Below are 21,653 nucleotides of genomic sequence, written 5' to 3'. Positions count from 1 at the left end.
TCATGTTGTCCTAGCAGGGGTGCATGTATATTTTTGAATTATGGTTTTCTGCAGATATATGCCCAGGAGTGGGATTGCTGAATCATATAGTACCTCTATTTTTAGTTTTTTAAGGACCCTCCATACTGTTCTCCACAGTGGCTGTACCAGTTTATATTCCCACCAACAGTGTAGGAGGGTTCCCTTTTCTCCACACCCTCTCTAGCATTTATTGTGTGTAGTTTTTTTGATCATGGCCATTCTGACTGGTGTGAGGTGATACCTCATTGTAGTTTTGATTTGCATTTCTCTAATAATCAGTGATGTTGAGCATCTTTTCATGGGCTTTTTAGCCATCTGTATGTCTTCTTTGGAGAAATGTCTATTTAGATCTTCTGCCCATTTTTTGACTGGATTGTTTGTTGTTTTGATATTTAGCCACATGAGCTGTTTGTATGTTTTGGAGATTAATCCCTTGTTGGTTGCTTCGTTTGCAAATATTTACTCCCATTCTAAGGGTTGTCTTTTCATTTTGTTTGTGGTTTCCTTTGCTGTACAAAAGCTTTTAAGTTTCATTAGGTCCCATTTGTTTATTTTTGTTTTTATTTTCATTACTCTAGGAGGTGGATCAAAAAAGATCTTGCTGCAATTTATGTCAAAGAGTGTTCTGCCTATGTTTTCCTCTAAGAGTTTTATAGTATCTGACCTTACATTTAGGTCTTTAATTCATTTTGAGTTTATTTTTGTCTGTGGTGTTAGGGAGTTCTAATTTCACACAAAAATATAAATCAATGGAACAGGATAGAAAATCCAGAGATAAACCCAAGCACCTATGGTCACCTAATCTATGATAAAAGCAGCAAGAATATATAATGGAGAAAAGACAGTCTCTTCAATAAGTGGTGCTGGGAAAACTGGACAGCTGCATGTAAAATATTTTTTTTAATGAAGTCCAATTTTTTTGGATTGGGCATTTTTTTTCTTTTTTGTTTATAAGACTCTGCCTTATCCAAGGGCAAAAGGTTTTCTCTTATGTTTTCTTCTAAAAATTTCATAGTTTTAACTCTTTCGATTAGGTCGTATGGTCCATTTTGAGTTAATATTTTGTGTGTGCTCTGAGTTTATTTTTTTGCATATGGATATTTAATTATCTCAGTTCCATTTATTGAAAAGACCATCCTTTCCCATTGATTTTCATTGCCACTTTTCTTAAAAATCAACTGACCTGAAATATGTGGATTTATTTCTGAACTCTCAGTTTTGTTCCATTGATTTATATAATTATTATTATGACAGTAAGTTTGGAAATCATGTAGCATTTGTTTGTTCCAAAATTATTTTGGCTGTTCCAAGTCCTTTGCCTGTCTGTATAATTTTTTATTAGATTCTGTTTTTAGAGCAGTTGTAGGTTACAATAAATCTGAGCAGAAGGTACAGGGATTTCCCATATAGCTCCTGCTCCACACATTTATGCCCTCCCCATTATTAACATCCCCCACCAGAGTGGAACTTTTGTTATAGTTGACAAACCTACATTGACATATCATTATCTCCTGGAGTCCAGAGTCTATACTGGGGTTGACTCTTGGTGTTCTATATCCTGTGGGTTTGGACAAATGTATAATGACATGTATCTGCCATTATTGTATCATACAGAGTAGTCTCACTGCCCTCAAAATCCTTTGTGCTCTGCCTATTCATCTCTCCCTCCCCACTAACTCCTGGCAACCCCTGATCTTTATGTTGTTTCTATAGTTTTACCTTTTCCAGAATGCCATGGATTTGGAATCATACACCATGTAGTCTTTTCAGACTGGCTTCTTTCACTTAGTAATACACATTTAAGGTTCCTCCATGTCTTTTCATGGCCTGATAGCTCATTTCTTTTTAGTGCTGAATAATAATCCATTGTCTGGTTGTATTCACAGTTTATCCATTCGTCTACTAAAGGACATCTTGGTCCCTTCCAAGTTTTGTCAATAATGAAAAAAGCTACTACAAACATCTGTGTACAGAGTTTTGTGTGGACATATATTTTCAACTCCTCTGAGTAAATACCAAGAAGCACAATTGCTACATTGCATGTTAAGGGTATGTTTAGTTTTGCAAGAAACCACCAAACTGTCTACTAAAGTAGCTGTATCATTTTGCATTTCCACCAGCAATAAATGAGAGTTTTTATTGTTCCACATCCTTACCAGCACTTGATATTGTCAATGTTCTTGATATTGGCCATTTTTAATAGGTGAGTAGTGGTATCATACTGATGTTTTAAACCATATAAATTTTTTTGATGCAGCTTGTCAATAGCAGTAACAGCAACAACAACAACAACAAAGCCTGCTGTGGTTTTGAGAAATACTGTGTTGAATGTAATGATCAATTGGGGAGGATTGTTAACATTATAAAACTGAGTCTTCCACCCCTTCCTCTGGATGACATTTTTAAAATAATCTGAATTTGTGCTCACAGATATTCAGCCCATCAGCTCCCCTTTTTAAAAAAAATCAAAGATATGCTTTCATCTCAGTGAGAGCACATCTCCAAGCAAAGGCTCCTCTATTCTGGTCGTCCTGAACCAAGTGGGTGACTGTTTCAGAGGTTTTCTCTTTTGCCCAAACTCCACCTAATAAAGTTCTGAGAACATGAAAAAATAAATTCCTCTACTAATTTAATCATCTTCAGTTTCTCTCAAGAATATTTTGTAATTTTCAATGTAGAAGTCTTGCACTCCTTTTGTTAAATTTATTCTTAAGTATTTTATTATTTCTTGTGATTTTGAATTTTCAAATGTTCACTCCTAGTATTTAGGATGACAGTTTATTTTCTGTATGTTAATTTGTTCTTGCAACCTTGATCCTCTCACTTATTTGTTCTAGTAGTTGTGTGAGTGCATGTGCAAGTATGTGCACGTGTGTGAATTTGTTAGGATTTTCTAAATACAGGATCATGTCTGAAGTGCCTAAAGATAGATTTTTATTTTCCTTTTCAAGTGGTGTGTCTTTAATTTCTTAATTATTTATTCATTTATTCACTGGATAGAACTTTCAGTACAATGTGGAATAGATGGACACTCCAAAGCGTTAGAAATGGAGATGCAAAATATAAACGAATAGCAATAAGGAAATACAGGGCATTTATATAATTGATCATATTTATTGTCTGGAATTTTTTTTTAAGTACAGAAGGTAAGGTTTATGCTTAGAAAAGGAGTAACTATTAGAGTTAATTCCTGATAAAATTTGTTCAGATGGACTTAGAACACATTTTTTGGAATTAAATTAATATAGCACAAGGGATACTTTAAAGGGTGGTGGCCAGAAATATAAATTGTAATAAGTGACATTATCACTTTGTCACTTTAATCCAAATGGATTTAAACAAGAAGTCTTTTAAATGAGGTCTCTAATTAATAGATGTTGACAAAAAATTTCTAAATGAATATATACTCAATTAAACCTTTTTCATGTGTTTTTACATTTCAAATTTCATTCTTAATCACATACAAGTAGGTGAAAAATAAACAATTAAATAGGAAAGGGGTGAGGGCATGTGTGCTTAGCAAAGGTATCCCATCCTGTTCAAATCTCCATGGGGCTTGAGGATGAGGGTGGCTCTTCTCAGCACCACTGTTTACATAGCTTGCTGCTGGCACAGAGAGTAGGAAAGAGACATACTGTTGGCATTTTGAGAGTCTGGTAATGATGCTCATACACCAGCATGCAGAGCCACAGTCAGGACATAGAATGGAAATTGCTAGTCACATTCAATTGTGACCTGTACATTCATAAACTCAGAAGTTAATGTATTAGGCTTCTCAGAAAATTAAATAACATGAAGATAAACTGTATTTAGATATTTTTCAAGAACAAAGAACTGATCAAAAGGTTTCTTTGTCTATGATTAATTCCCATTGCAAAGTATACAATATTCTTTGTGTCTTTATGGTTATTTCCCCTTTATACACATGACAGTGTATGTAGTTGTAATAAGAATAACACAAGGCATGATAAGTTGAATTTCAAGCAACTGCTTTATATCATGGATGTCATTGACTAATGGGAAACAGATGTCTAGCTGGGCAAAAAATATAAATTCTCAGTCCAGATTTTATTTCGGCCTCCTCTTTTTCAAAGGTAAGTGTTTTGCAATTGACTTGAACAGGACTGAATAGGCTATTAGGGCTTGCTCAATGAGTGCCCAGTGACCCATGGCCAAGGTGTCTTAGGGGACTGTAATCTCTTTCACAGCACCCAACTCTGCCAGCTCTGACACTTGTTCCAGTCACATCAGCCAATTCACAAGGCAGGAAGCAAATCTTCACTTAGTGCAATATTCATAGCATTTCAGTAAGATAGAGGTTAGTATTTTGATTTTAACAAATCAAGAAGATGAGGGTAAGAAGGGTTAAATGGTGTAACATTGCATAATTAGAGAGAGAAAAAAATAGGGGAAGTTAGGAAGGAAGGAAGGGAGGAAGGCAAGAAGAAAAAGAGAATGGAGCTTTGCATGAACCAGTAATGAAAGTATTTGATGCAGAAGAGACTATGATTAATTCCATTCTGCAATTCCAGTGTACCAATAAAAGAAAGAGAGGTGGAATGAGGAAGGAATGAAGGAACGAAGGAAGATAAATAGCCAGAATAAATAATATGAGATTGGCTGTCTAACTTTAAACATGAGTTTCACCTAAAACAATCTAATTACAAAATATGTATTCAATCCAAAGCATCAAGCTCTAGGCTTGATGAAGTCCTTCCAGAACTGCATTTCTTTAAAAATAGTTCCAAGTTCAATGTTCACCAAAGCTTCAGAATCTATTTGGTTTTTCTAAACAACTCCCATGACTGCTTTCATTTTCCCTTTCACACTAATCATATTTAATGCAAACAATGTCATATATATATATGTATGCATTTTCACTTAACTTTTAAAAAATTTTATGGTAAAATTGTCTACTCTTACTTGCTGTGTAACTGAGATTTTCTAAAAAAAAAAAATGACCCAGGCAAACTCTCACAGAATGTCTAGTGCATTATTCACATAAGAATTAACATAGACAAAATTACAGGTTGTTTTTGTGTGTGTGTGGAAAAGACAAAGACGGGATATTTCCTTTATTTCTTTTCACAACTGCTGTAATTTTAAATAAGTATACTCCCCTCCATTCCCCAGGACTCATGGATTTTCTTTGTAAATAGCTTGGTTTACACAAGAAATCCAAAAATTATACATCCAGAAATTTTATTTTAGGTTTGCAAGGGCTCTTCCTAGCATAATAATGCCATATGTAAGGGTTATACTGGCCCAGGTTTCTCCCCTTTCAGGAACTGAGCTTCAGGATGAGACTGTCAGGAAATCTCAGACTAACAAATTCAGAAGAAGTTGATTTATTGCCTGCATTGTTCAGGTGCTGACATAGAAATAAAATAAATGAAATTTGCCTGATTGAGTTTAAAATAGTAGTTTTGCTATGCTCTGAATAAACCCAACTTGCAAACAAGCATGAGTTACTTGAATTAGCAGACTCCTTCTAAAAGACCATATTCAGAAAGTAAGTACTGTATTGGGGCAAAATAGAAAGGATTTACTTATGGATAACTATATAGTCCTAAACGTCTTAAATCTCGAGCTATTAATTTCTTAAAGAACTGGGTGTACTTCTGTAGATCGACTTTATTTCCTCACACAGGTGACACTGAAGAGAATTTATTGATTCCAACTCTTCTTTTTTGTGTGTGAATTTTTGAATTTTATTTTATTTATTTTTTTATACAGCAGGTTCTTATTAGTTATCCATTTTATACATATTAGTGTATATATGTCAATCCCAATCTCCCAATTCATCACACCACCACCAACTCTTCTTTATCACTTGTTTGCCAATGGAATCTTCCATGATTATATAATTAGCCTAATTTCTCATGTCGCTCTTTATTAAACTATAATGTATACTCTGTAACTAATCCATTGTAATTTGTGGGGGCAAAGAGCTCAGTCAGAATTAAGATTCCTAGGTTCTACTGTCACCTGAATACCAGTCAGTTTTGAGAACTTAAAAACTCTGTCTTTGTTGTTTCAGTTGCAAGAAATAAATATTACTTAGCAGGTGTATTTACCAATATGGGATGCGATTTAGATTGTTTATGAACAAGAATAACAGGGATCAAATTTTGTTCTCAGAATATTTTTACAATTTTAAAAATTATCTAGAGCCTCAAGAGCTGTTGTTTATATGTGTTATGTCTATTGTTATTTACCGTAGTCAAAATTAAAACTGGAAAACTAAAAAAAAATGCATTTGTAATACTTTATTTTAAATAGCATGATAAACTTATACATTAAAATTATATATTATCATAAATAACATTTTTATAACATATATTTTCAAAATAAGAAAATTAGTAAAAAGAGTGGTTGGCACCGTTTGGTATTTCTTTGATTTTCTTTATTATTTCTGCTTGTGCATTCAGTCTGTTGTGGTACGATAGATCATCTGGTCTTGGAAAATTTGTCTGAACAGTTGGGAAAGAATGAGAGTAAAATTAGAGAATATTGTCTTAGTACACTTATGAAAAATAAATCTAACCTCATTAACACCTTGAAAGGGATCCAAGCCATGGTTTGAGGACCACTGGACTGTAGTATCATCAAATAGAACTTGAAAACTAATAGACATGGAATATGCTACATGTTTTGTTTATAATGAAGGAAAGGAAGTACTAAAATGAAGAAAACAGTAATAGAAAGAAAAACAAAACAAAACACATTCATTATTAATTTTATTTTACCAAATACAAAGCTCTCTGGATTAATGTTCCAACCCCTTTCTTGAACAGAGACCTAAAGATCTGTCTGTGAGCAAAGATTCAAGAAAGATCATCTTACAAAGGGTAGTTTTATGACATTGGCTAAAAATTTTTTGATTAAATAGATCATTCGAAGACCAAAAAATAGTGTCCAGTGACAAGGCCAAGTCTGACATTCCAACTGGAAGCCAGTGATAATTTCAACCAAAGAGGCCAAATGAAGATGTGAATCAAGGCAAGGGACATCAGGGCAGCTCCCAGAAGGACGTCTATTTTGAGCAAGTGTGCATAAAAGCATGCTAGGAGGCAAAGATCCTGGAAGATTTTCCAAAAGTGCTAGAACAGAGGGAAAAGCTCCTATGTGTTAGCACTTAGATACATTTGTGAGAATAGCAAAAGGAATTATTTAACAAAATGCTTTAGAAATTTCTAAAGAGTTATTTTCTTTTTATATTTTTGAAAGCAGGTGTTCTAATAATTACATTTGCCAACAACACTACTCCTTTAAAAATAAAAACTGGAATGTCAACTGGTATGATAGTCTCAGTAAAAAGAAAATTCAGAGAAATGAAGAAAAATTTACCTTTTTACATGTAATTATTAGCCAGAGGAAACTGTTTGCTCTGTTTTTACCCATATGTTCCAACTTGATATAAAATTATTCATTAAACTCCAGGAGAGGATTATTGTGTTTTGATACCAGAAAGATTTGGCCTTTGCTAATTGTCATTGGTATTCAGAAAAAGATTTTGATTAATTCTGTTTGTCCACAAAACACCACAGAAACAAATAGTGGGGTTTCTTCAGAAAACAGAATATGTCTAGGAGTATTTCAGAAGGGCTAGAGTCCAGTTAAAGCGTTAAAATGTTTCCATACAAATGGTAAGATATGCAACAATTTTTTTGTTTATTCTACAATGGGAAATTCACTGGCACTAAAATATTACTGAGAACACCTATACTAGTTTACGGGTACTTATTTAAGACCCTACTAGAGTTGTAATGAAGTTGGAAACAGGGATATATCCTAGGAAGATTAATTATCAAAAGTAAATAAAAGCATTTATGGAGAATAAATGCTTAGTGTGTAGTTTTATTGGTTTAATATCTAATTATAACAAACATACACCCGCTCTGACACCACCACTCTCTGATGCTTATAAGTTAAATTGTGTGTGTGTGTGCATGTGTGTGTGTGTGTGTGTGTTTAGGGCTAGGGAAGTGTTTGACTCTGGTGGATATATTCATGAAAAAGAAGCAAGAACTTATCATCTGTGATGGGATAGATCCCTAAGGTAACCTTATTTTAAAAGTGTGGTTGAATTGTGTCGTTATACTTGAGGAAACCTTCAGTGAGTGTCTGCTTCTAAAACTAGACTTTGAGAATGGGTAAAATTGGATCAGAAGGGTACATAGTCCAGGGTTGGGGTAAGGCTGGTGTGAGTATTGTGATATAGGCAAGAGAAATGGTATAGGTAAAAGCAGTGTGGAGAAAATGAGCATGCCCCATGAGAAAGATAATAATAAAAAGAAGTGTTATTTGAATAACATAGAAGAATTCATATTTGTGTGTTGCTGAGGAGTATGGAGCAAGAAATAAGCTTGGATTAGCAAACAAGGGCCTAGATATAGAAATGTGTAAATGGCCACGCTGAGGAATGCAAGCTTAAACATGATAGATTTCTGTTCAGGACAATAGCATGCAGAAAGTAGTATGTTGAGAAGATATTTATTGCTGGATATGTAGGAGTCCAGAAGAAATTAAAAACAAGAAATCAATCATTTAGATCAGTTGTCTTTTTAAGGTTTTTTTTTTTTTTTTGATGTGGACCATTTTTAAAATCTTTATTGAATTTGTTACAATATTGCTTCTGCTTTATGGTTTGGTGTTTTGGCCCTGAGGCATGTGGGATCTTAGCTCCCCGGTGAGGGATCGAACCTGCACCCGCTGCATTGGAAGGCGAAGTCTTAACCACTGGACTGCCAGAGAAGTCCCAGATCAGTTATCTTTTAAACTAAGTTACATTCCCAGAAGGTACATATTTCAATTCATTAGCATGCAGATAGAACTTTATTTATTTTTTTAACTCTCATACGGTTAATAATTACCTTTTTTGGGAATGTGTTACATATTATTTAATTAGTACATGTTTATATTTTATAAATAAATATGCATATACAAAATGGTTGATCAATTAAGTATTCAACAATAGTGGTGTGGATTTCTAAGTTTGTATGTGACATTTAGGTGAAGCCAGGGTAATGTGATAGAATTGATATTGAATTAGGGAGCCCGAAAATCAGATCAGGAGCTTAGAAAGGCCAACATTCACAAATATCATAAAAGAAAGTCCAAAGGAATTTAGTGGCATATTGGAAATGGATAAAGAGGGTGACATAGTGCAAGCTAATGCTAAGATTTTATGCCTGGAGAACTAAGACCATGACGCAAAATGTACCAAAATTGAGAATTTTGAGGGTAATCTCTGACTTTAAATGGTCAGTTTGATTTGCAATGTTTTTTATCCCCTATTTATTGTCAGATGTGTGCAAAAAACCCTACCTTTCTGTTTTGTTTCATATTAAATTTAAAAAAGATATTATTTGAGCACCTATTATGTGCTGAATGGTGCTGAGGCTACAGAAAAGGAGAAAGGTATCTCTGAATAATAAGATACTCCCAATATTGGGTGAATACACACATAAAATGTGTGTATTTGCTACATGACCTGGTTAATGTCATATGAGATTCCTATATAAACTGTTATATGAATGCAGATGTTAGAGCTATTGATTCTGTCTGAGGATATCAGAAAAAAGAAAGCATTTGTACATGGAATTCAAATTTTTCATATATTTGTCATTTGAATATTTACTACTTCAGACAAAATGATTAAAAAGAATAATCGCCAAGAATAATCAAGGAAATAGAATATTGTTTTCTATATTTACTAACGCTAAATATCAAACTGTTTATTCTTCCTGTCATAGCAGTGGGTTGTGATCTTGGAAATGATAGGTACTTTTAAAAAACAAGTGGTATTATAGAGCTACATGATCCTATATGTACTTAAGCATAGTCAACTAATTAGATAACATTAACAAGCCCAGTTTAAAGATATATGGAAAAGAAACTATCTGTAACCTTCAAAGGCAAGTCATAACATTTTATTAGCGATTCACAATATATTTATAGCTGTTACTAGTAGCACTATAATGCCAAACATTACCAAGAAACAATTCTTGTCACCTTTACAACACAATTACCATCTTCATATGTCACTTACAGACTTAAATAAGAAATTTAGCTCCTAAGTTTCTCTCTTGCATGCTCTGTGTGTGTATATACAGTGCATATATATATATATATGTATATATATATTTATACATACAGAGTATATATATATACATATATGTATATATAAAGACATACACATACAGTACCCAAGACAGAAACTTAATAGCTAGATCTCTTTTATCTATATTTCTATATCTGAAAAAAGTCTGAAGCTTGTAAAGGGAGTCATTTAATGAAGTTTTCCATTATTCATATCAGAATTTATTTGATTTGCATTTTACTTGGAATGTATTCTAATAAACCAGTTTTTGTAAATTTAGGGCAAATATGATGTTTAATGAAGTAATGATAGTTTAAATGATAATAGAGATAACATCATCCCTCCTTCACTTGTTATCTTTTCAGGTGTTAAAGTTGGAATAAAGTATAAACATTTCAATTTTCAAATACATTCTTCTAAATCAGTGGATGATATTTTTGAGTCTAATTTTTTCTTTTTTTAAATTTATTTTTGTGAACTTTTTTTAAATTTCAGGTAATTTTAATTTTTTCTTTTATACAATTTTTAAAGGTTACTTTCCACTTACAGTTATTGAAAAATGTTGGCTCTATTCCCCGTGTTGTACAATACATCCTTGAGCCTATCTTACAGCCAATAGTTTGTACCTCCTACTCCCCCACCCCTGTATTGCCTTTCCCCCCTCCTGACTGCTAACCACTAGTTTGTTCTCTATATCTGTGAGTCTGCTTCTTTTTTGTTATATTCACTAGCAGTGGATGACATTTTAACATGTTAAAATCAGGAAGTTAAATTATATGGATGTGCATGATAATACAAGTCTTCATGCAATTTTTAAGAGTTGTGCAACAATTCAAATATTATCCATAAATCATTTTTCTATCACATGAGATAAATTTTTCTTCCTTTATATGTGCAGCTAAACACACATCAACTTTGTGGGGTTTTTTTTTGTTTAGTCACATATCACTGGAGATCAAAATGAAGTTTCCAGTTTTTGCCTGCATCTTTCTGACATTTGGCTCTTTAACATCTGAATGCTTCTAATTTTTAACTTAAAATTCAATCTTAAATTGGAGATATAAAGGCAGGAGTAATAGGCAATAGACTAAGCTATTTGGTATGCCTCTAGAAATAGAGGTTTGAAGATAATTATCCTGAGAGGTGGAGAAGTCAAAAATATAAGTAGACTCAAGAAGGACTGAGATACATTTGAAAGGGAAAGATTAATAATGAGTTATCAACACATATTCAAGGCTTTATCCACAGTCATCAAGGATATTATCATGTGAGGCATAACAAAGTGTGTAATATAAATTTGTTCTGATGAACTGCTAGCTATTTGCTAAAGAGTAAGTTGAAGGGAATTATGAGACAGATTGTGAGTGCAATAGGAATGGGTCCAAGATTAATAAAAATGTCTTCCGTGGATGGATGTTGGCTAGTAGTACTGTGGATGCCAGTTTTTGCCACTGCAGATATAATGGGTATCTATTAACTTGGCTGTTCAGCACTCAAACACTCTTCCCCTGGTAAACAGTATGCAAATTCTTTTGTGGCTACCAACTCATCCTTCAATTTTAATTCATGAGTTTGAAGTAGAGTTGCCTCCAGTTCCAAACTCCAGGAATAGACAAGGACCATGGACTTGATAAGACAAACAAAAAGTTATTTCCTCTGGCACTAGAAATTGGATTCAGTAATGAGCATTTGACTTACCTGATGACAGTAAGATCTACTTAGATTTTGGCTGGGTCTTTTAAAAGAGAGGCTTATTGTGTTTTTGGCTAAAGTGAACTTGTTAGAATGTGAGCCTGTCACTGTAAAAAATGATCCATAGAATCCTAGAATAAAGCCAAGTGGTAAGAGGAGTGAAAAATGGAAAAAAACTAATTCCTATTTATATAAATTAGAATAAGCTAAACATGAATTTAAATACCCTTATAAATCTCGGTTATTTGAGTACACAAATTTAATTTGACATAGGTCAGTTTGGGTTAAATTTTCCATCATTTGCAAATCAGAGTCTTAATATAACTGACATGTCTCATCTGTTTGATCACAACCAGTGTCAGTACCAGTATGTGTGTTTGTTACATACCTGATAGCTGTTGCTTTAACAGTAGCCTGTGTGTGTACCAGACCATGGCAAAGTTTCATAGGTGTATATATTCTTAATGTCACAAACATTCTTTTTGTGTTAGGGTGTGAAGCTAGTTAGGGGGCAGATACACAAGACAGCACACTAATGCTCAAAGAGGAAACTACTGTCAGTAAGTGACTGGGCCAAGTGCATTGCCTAAGAAGTTGTCTAATTTTGCTTCCTTTCAATACCACCATGTTCTCAAAGTGTTGCCATTCAAGATGTATATATTCTGGAAGGTTAACTGTTAGTAATCCCTCTCCTCCTAGCAGGAAATAAGTTAATAGCCAACAGAGAGGCAGCTGAAATGGGTACTGAAATGGTGGTGGGGGTGAAGGGATACAAATACGTGATTTGTCTTTGCAGGAGGATGAGGACAGAAGTTTGTGCGGACAGAATGTGGAATGATGTTCACGATCAACTGCCTAGTTCATAGCTTGCTAGAGCTCCGTCATGTTATATTTTCACTTCTGTGAATGATGATAATCATGTCTTAGATTTCCAGTCCTTGATTTGTACCACAATATGCAATTAGTATATATTAGCATAGTGGAGTGCGGGAGTATCTATTATTACTGAGGAGTAACTATCATTATTGAGACATTTTATCTGTACACACATGCATGTGTATGTGTGAAATTTCTGCTGTGGATTTACAAGGGAAAAATGAATGCATATCCTTTTCGCCCTAATGATTTTTATTCTTCATACTTTTCAACACCACAGGATATAATAAGTATCTGTGTGTCTGGGTGTGTGAATGTGTGGGTTTCAAAAAGATTGAGGAGAATTAGCCAAGTTGGGGGTGGGAGAGGTTGGCGGAGGACACCAGCTGGAGAAAATATTTAGACATTTGAAGCTTGAGGTCCATCAAAGGGAGTAAGATTAGATTGCCTGAAATCTAGGAGAGCATAGATCTTATGTGTTTGAGATTACAGAGGTGTGTATGAGTGTATCATTGGAAGGAAGTGAATTTGGGTGTTGGATAGATTCTTTGGAGATGCACAAGGTAGACCAAAGGTTGAAGTTTCTATTAATGGTAATACCTGAACCCTACTCACACACTGTGCCCAGGAGGAGACAGGTTTTTGAATGCGGATGGCTGTATGCATGTCTGTGAAAACTTGTTACTATTACTTATGCCTTTGGAGTGGAGGTAAAACTAAGTCAAAAGTATGACTAAATACCCAGGTAACTTAAGTAAGGGAAAAATAACCAAAGTCACTATTTAGCAAATTCTGTTCCATACACTGCTATCTGAATGTACATGAGTGCTCCCACCCAGAAGAACACAGAACTCTCACTGCATGTCTACAGGCTATTTTTGTCTATGATCCTTTTTTTTTTTTTTTTCTAAAAGAAATTCTTGAAGAAAATAATAAAAGAGGTAAGTTCTCAGGAAAAAGAAAACCACCATTACCACACACTTAATAATTACACATAAAGGGGTATAAAAAACACTTTCCATGGAGATTGGGGAGTTGAGCCAGGTGATATGTATCTCCCCTCCCATTTCTTCTTTCCACAAGCAGAGTAGCAGTAAATAGAAATGTCTCCTATTGAAAATTCAGTCTTTGATCTGTGGTACCACATTTTCTATGTCACCTGGGGATATACATATTTTTAAATTCAGATTTCCAGGTTTCATTTCTATGATTTTAATTTAGAAAGCACAGTTGGGTGTTTGGGACATTGGTGGACAGACAGATAGACTTAGAAACTACTGACTTAATACACAGAATTCTGGGGAAAACAAACATAAAAGAGTAGACTGTGCTAATTAATAGGCCAATTGGAGATGAAGGAGAGAACAAGGACACCTATTAGAAGGAGTCAAAAAAGATAAAGGGAAACTGATTTTTTTTTTTTTTTTAATGGTAGAATTGCGCACAGGTTTTAAAATTTGGTTGTCTTTAGAAAAAAACATGGTTCCTTACTTTGGATGATATTTCAATCTATCAACATGCCTACAAATGATGTTTTGAAATTCAGTGCTCCATTTTCACTTTTCCAAGTTTTATTAATTCCAGTTTAAAAACTTACAATAGGCAAAAGAATGATCGGATTAATTTTTGATGTGTCCACAGAAACACTACATTAGAGTTTTGAATCCATTCCATTTCTGATATTTTACATCACAGTTAAAAAGGACCATAATTTTAATGTGTGTGTTTCTGAGAGTATCACGGGGCCTGTTTTTGTTTGTTTTGTTTGTTTATTCAATTTAGAATCTATAGGTCTATAGGTTCTGCTTTGAATAATACTGAAACTACTGCTCACAGGACTATCCGATTTCACTCAATTGTTTCTTTACTTAGTAGTCAACTCACAAGTTTGGTTCAAATGAATTGGGAGAATAATGAACATTCTTCTATTGATTCATTATTCTGGTAAACCTATCACAAGAGACAAAGATTAAAAGCCCTATACTATATGAGGCTGATGAAAGATAGCTTTCTCTGCTACTTTGTAATAGTTACTTCCTTCTAGCTTCTGTAAAATAATGAATGTATTTTCTTTTCATGAACATCTCTGCGTTTATTAAAAGAAAAAAATTAAGTCTATCATGCATTCATAAAATCTCAGATGCAAGCTCTGTATCTCTAAATGAAGCCATAGGTATAATAAAACTGCAACCATTTTTTGAAACTAAATTTTGTGTCATATATATTTCTTTTTTGTTCCACATTGAGGTTTTTCATCAGCTGATTAAAGGATGAAAATGAGATTAAAACCATGTATTCATGCCCACTTAGCATTTTACAGTTGAGAGACACTTTCATAGAAATAGATGTTTAAAAGTAAATAACGGCATAACCCGTCCCCAGCTACAAAATCAAGTTGAATTAATTTAGCCTATTGCTAAATAGTTAAAAATTGCAGGACAACTCAAACAAGAGTTTGAGTCTCCAGGGCCAGGCAATCAAGGGGTGACTCCTTGAGCAGCCTTGAACACTGGGGCATCAAACATAAAAAACGGGGGCACCAGGCCTGTGTAAAAGCTCCCCTCCAGGAGATACTGATGCTGTGTAGTGAGGCAGAAAGAAGGCACAAGAATGACACCCACTGGGAAAAAGAGAAAAACAAAACAAAACCAAACAAACAAACAAAACCCAAACACTTGGAGTTAAAAAAAATTTAAAAGATGGTTCCCGCAGGCTGGTGCAAGGCAGAGGGAAAGCACAAAGACAGTGGCCCCAGCCACAAGGCTTCTACATATGTGCCAAACCTGATGCCTGCCCCTCAGGCCAAAGCTTCAAGACCAGCAAATGAGCCTCCTTCATGTGAAGTGTGGGCACCTCTGTATCTGCTGCCTCTGTGCTGAGCCCTGGGATGGGTGAGTCCATGCTTGAGCCCCTTAAGAGCTGGTTCTCGGGTTCCATAAAGCTTATGGGTCTGGGACTTGCCTGGTGGCGCAGTGGTTAAGAATCCGCCTGTCCATGCAGGGGACACGGGTTCGATCACTGGCCTGGGGAGATCCCACATGCTGGGGAGTAACTAAGCCCATGAGCCACAACTACTGAGCCCGTGTGCCACAGTTACTGAAGCCCGTGCACCTAGAACCTGTGCTGCACAACAATAGAAGCCACCGCAATGAGAAGCCCACACGCCGCAAGGAAGAGTAGCCCCTGCTCGCTGCAACTAGAGAAAGCCCGTGCACAGCAATGAAGACCTAACGCAGCCAAAAATGAGTAAACAAATTTATTAAAAAAAAAAAAAGCTTATGGGTCTGATAGGTGCCAGCTCTGTTGGTTTTCAAACCTAGATGTTTTCAGGGCTCATCTCTCAGGTGCAGGTCTTAAAAGTTGGAGTGCCCAATGTGGGGCTCATACGCTTCATTCCTTGGGGAGGAACTCTGGATTTTGAATTTCCTCCCAATTGTGGGTCACTACACGAGGGGTGGGGTTAATGACAAGATTGTGTCCCAGCCTCTCCTACCTGCTTTGATGTGGGCTTCTCTCCACCTGATGTATTGCAGTCACTCAGCCGGTTTTTCAGAGGAAGTCGGTCTGGTCCACATGTAGCTGCAGATTCAGTGTGTATGTAGGAGGCGGTGAATTCAGGATCCTCCCAGTTTGCTATTAGGAACTGGACCTCCCCTTCTAAATTCTTTAGCCCTGCCAACCACTAATTTATTCTTTATTCTTTAATTTTGTCATCTCAAAAATGCTCTATCAATTGAATTCTATAACATGTAATCTTTGGAGATTGGCTTTTTCCACTAAATGTAGTTCTCTAGGAAACTTACCAAGTTGTTGTGAGTATAAAGAGTTTGTTCATATTATTACTGAGTAGTATTCCATATTATGACTAGGCCATGGTTTGTTTAAGCTTTTACCCATTGCGGTAGACAGTATGGTTTCCAATTTTTGGCTACTGCAAATAAAGCTACCACAAACATTCATGTACAGGTTTTTGTATGAACAAGTTTTTATTTCTCTAAAATAAATGCCTGAGAGTACAATCACTGAGTCACATGGTAACCACACATTTAATTTTTTAAGACACCTCTGTACTCTAATCCAGAGTGTCTGCACCATTTAACATTTCCACCAGCAAGGTAAGAATGATCCCCTTTCTCTGTATCACTGCCAGCATTTGGTTTTGTCCCTATTTTAAATTTTTAGTCATTCTGATAGATGTGTAGTGATATTTTATTTTCATTTTAATTGGCATTTCCCTAGCAACAAATGCTTTTGGACATCTATTGATTATTTGCTCTTGATTATTAACTGTATGCCTTCTTCCATGAAGTATCTTGTGCCAATTTTCTAATTGGATTGTTTGGTTTTTATTTATTTAATTTTTTGCTGTTGAGTTTGAAGAGTTATATATGTATTTTAGAAAGTAGTTCTTTTTCAGACATGCAGTTTACAACTATTTTCTCCCAGTGTTTAGCTTGTCTTTTTTCCTTAACAGAGCATTTCTCAGAACAAAAGTTTTCAATTTTGATAAAGTACAATTTATACTTTTTGATTTTATAGACTGTGCTTTTGGTGTCAAGTCTAGGAAAGCTTTGCATAGTCTGAGATCCCAGAGAATTTCTCCTATGGCTCTTTCTCTGAAGTTTTTATCATTTTATATTTTTACATTAATGTGCATAATCTATGGCCTCATTCCTGCCATTTGGGGCTGGAGGTTCAGGCTCCCCACTCCATCTCCATTGATACCACAGATGGAACAGGGCTTGTTCCTAACTGACCAACTCTACGTTCTGACTCTACTTAGCATTCTCTGACCACCTTAGTAGGGAAGGTTGAGGTTGTGATGCCCAGAGAAAACCTGGCAATCATGGAGGTCTTGCTAAGACTTTGCTGACATGCATGGGTTGGAACCACAGTTTTTTCTTTAGTGTTTGGCTAGAATCTGCAGTAACTGTCTAAAACTTTTCTGTTCTAAAACTGCACTGCCTTTATCCTGGTCCTTTTGCTAGAACGAGGAAAAAGTGTTGGGGCTTTTTAGACTGTGTCATTTGTTGGTTCCAGATTACTGTCTTTTTCAGCAACATGTCTGAGATATATGAGGCAAAAAAGAACACTGAGAGAGCTCACCACTGTGTTGTTTCTTGGGTTCCAAGGTTCCTAGCCAGTCTGCCTTCTTCTCTCCATGTTTCAGAGTCTACTTATGAATGTCTTGTGTATTAGATCAAGGGCTTTTAGTTGTATGTAGTGGAGGAATAGGAAAAAGTTTATCTACTCCATGATCTTAGAAGCAGAAATGTATTTTATATTTTAAAAGTACTCAGTAGTATCATACTATAAAAGTGTTTTTAATTGATTTTTCAATATCTAATATAACATAAGATATTCAATAATTTTATGTTCCTCAAAAATAGTTCTTTATGTATTAATATATTTTAAAATAGTTAAATCAGTACTCAGTCTCTTAGCAATTTTTAATGTTAAGTAGATCATTGATTCAATGAAATGTTTTCATAAAACATGTATACTTATTTTTTAGTTGTCATTATAAGAATAATAAGCTATATGCAACTACATACTGACTTACATCAGTGTTTCATATAGCAATTTTTGAAATTTATTTTCAGTCATCATTTAATTTATACATAAGACTCAACAAAAATATTAAATTATAATGATTTATTTCAGTATCATTATAAATTTACTTATTTAATATTATGGTTATTCTTACTTTATTTCTAACTTAATAATAAATTGACACATTTCTGGACTATATCCATTGCCTCCTGATAAGCTAATGCTCTATCATTCATTCTGTATGAGAATCTTTAACTTACTAAGCAAAACTTTGCATAATAACAGGTGAATTTTATTTTAATTTTGGCTTAATTCCAATTATATATTTTCAATCATTTTTAAGTCCATCACAAGGTCTTTGACCTTTCAAAGTACTTTGTAGAAATAACTACTACTCTTGAAATCCAATTACATGAGAAATGCAATTTCTTTTACACATCTCCTAAAATAATATTTAGCCCCATTGCAAATATTTCAAAGTTTTCTGTGTCTTTCTTGCTTGACCTCTATTCCAAGCAGCAGTTGATCTTTATTGGTAATTCTGACTCGAATGCTTAATCATAAAATCAAACCAAGGAATTTTCTGGGGATCTATGGTAATCAGAAGTGTTCTTTAGAATTTAAGACTCTGTTACGCCTACTGATATGTATGTGGAAAAATACTACAATAATGAAACAGAGAGTAGGAACTCAGGCATGAAACACACCCCGGAGAAAATAAGGAAGAATTTTCACAATATTGCAATTGCAATTATATAATATTTTCTTAATTCTGTGGAAAGAGAAGGGGTTTTGGAGGGAAATATATGGAGGAAAAGGAGGAAAAGGTGATGCTGTGAACTGAAATACTTAATGCCATTTATGTCATTTACATTTCCACACATTTGGTGGGAACTATTTAGGTCATTAAATTAAGGTGCTCCTTTGTTTCACCAACTTCTATAGTGCAGATAGCATGGTTATAAGTTAAAATAATTCTGTTTTTAGGAGTTTATTAATTTTTCTTCTTGTGATCTTTCTGGTAAGAGAAACCTCTAAATATAGTCTTTAAGGTTAATGGAATTCTCAGTAACTTAGTTTTCCTGGAAATTAAAATTTGTAATAAAATGCTTTCCATACAATTCAAAGTTAAAATTGTACAAAGGTGTAGCAAAATCCAAAATAGTCAAAGAAATCTTCAAAAACTAAATATTAAGAAAACAAACCACTCTTAAAAAAAAAAAAAAAAGAACCAGAGATCTGAACAGGCATCTCACCAAAGAAGGCATATAGATGACAAATAAGTGTATGAAAATATAGTAAGTATTTTTGGTCATTAGTGATTAGAAAATTAAAATGAGATACCACTACATGTTAGATAGGCTAAAATTTAAAAAGATATATGACAATGTCAATTTTCAATGAAGATGTGGAGTGACAGGAATGCTCATTCAATGCTGGTGGGAATGCCAAATGGTACAGCTACTTTGGAAGACAGCGTAGCAGTTTCTTATAAAGCTAAACGTAGTCTTACAATACAATAAGCAATCGTGTTCCTAAGTATATACCCAACTGATCTGAAAAGTATGTCCACACAAAAATATACACATGAATGTTTATAACAGCTTTATTCATAATCACTCAAGAACAAGAAGCAAAAAAAATCTTTCAATAGGTGAATGAATAAACAAATTGTGGTGAATCAATAAAATTAAATATTAGTCAGAAATTAAAAAATTAGTTACAGAATGATGAAAATATATAAATGAATCTTAAATGCATAATACTAAGTGAAATAAGCCAGTCTGAATAGGCTTGATAATGAATGATCCCAATCTAGAACATTCAGGAAATATAAAACTACAGTGACATTAAAAATATCAGTGGTTGACAGGGATTCACGAGGGGAAGTAAAATGTTGAATAGGTGAAGCAGGGGGGAATTTTTAGGGTGACAAAACTATCCTGTACAATATTATAATTTTAGATACAACACACTATTCATTTGTCAAAACCTATTGAACTTCGCAGCACAAAGAGTAAACCTTATTGTATGAAAAGTTTATAAAATAATTTAGAAGCTTATGGGAATCACAGAATGTAGTGCATATGACAAAACAATAAGCCAGAAAGAGAAAAACAAATATTGTATATTAACGCATATATGTAGAATCTAGAAAAATGGTACAGATGAACCTATTTGTAGGGCAGGAATAGAGGCATAGACATAGAGAATGGACGTGTGGACATGGCGGGGAAGGGGAGGGTGGGACAAATTGGGAGATTAGGTTTGACATAAATACACTACCAAGTGTAAAATAGATAGCTAGTGAGAACCTGCTGTATAGCACAGGGAGCTCAGCTCTATGCTCTGTAATGACCTAGATGGGGGAGAATGGGGAAGGGAGGTCCAAGAGGGAGGGGATATAGGTATACATATAGCTGATTCACTTCATTGTGCAGCAGAAACTAACACAACATTGTAAAGCAAATATACTCCAATAACATAGAATAAAATAAAATAAAGTAAACTAAAATATTCAGCTGTAAAAAAAAAAAGAAAAGAAAGAAACAACCTGGGGTAAAGGTATTGATATTAAAACTTTGGAAATGAATCGTGTCTGAAGAACAAGAAAGTGAACATAAACTGTGCTCTAATTAATGAAATTTTTTTTGAAGGTAACAAATAGCAACTTTGACCCTGCTGTACATGCACACTGGCATTAAACTATTACATAAATAATTGTATATAAAGAGACAGTTTTCTAACTTTTGAAGTGAGTGTTTGTAGATAAACAAGCAATGCAAGCTAAAATGATCCATGGACAAGAGACCTTCAAGGTGACGGAGGAGTAAGATATGGAGATCACCTTCGTCCCCACAAATGCATCAGAAATACATCTACATGTGGAACAACTCCTACAGAACACCTACTGAACACTGGCAGAAGACCTCAGACTTCCCAAAAGGCAAGAAACCCCACGTACCTGGGTAGGGCAAAAGAAAAAAGAAAAGACAGAGACAAAATAATAGGGACGGGACCTGCACCAGTGGGAGGGAGCTGTGAAGGAGGAAAAGTTTCCACACACTAGGAAGCCCATTCACTGGCGGAGACGGGGTGGGGGGGGGCGTGGGGGGGTGGCAGGGGGGAAGCTGCGGAGCCACGGAGGAGAGTGCAGCAACATGGGTGCAGAGGGCAAAGCGGAGAGATTCCCGCACAGAGGATCCGTGCCGACCTGCACTCACCAGGCTGAGAGGCTTGTCTGCTCATCTGCTGGGGCGGGTGGGGGCTGGGAGCTGAGGCTCCGGCGGAGGTCAGATCCCAGGGAGAGGACTGGGGTTGGCTGCATGAACGCAGCCTGAAGGGGGCTAGTGCATCACAGCTAGCTGGGAGAGAGTCCGGGACATAGTCTGGGGCTGCCTAAGAG

Source organism: Eubalaena glacialis, chromosome 9, assembly GCF_028564815.1.
Source record: "Eubalaena glacialis isolate mEubGla1 chromosome 9, mEubGla1.1.hap2.+ XY, whole genome shotgun sequence".
Taxonomy (NCBI): domain Eukaryota; kingdom Metazoa; phylum Chordata; class Mammalia; order Artiodactyla; family Balaenidae; genus Eubalaena; species Eubalaena glacialis.
Note: the sequence above shows the minus strand (reverse complement) of the source record.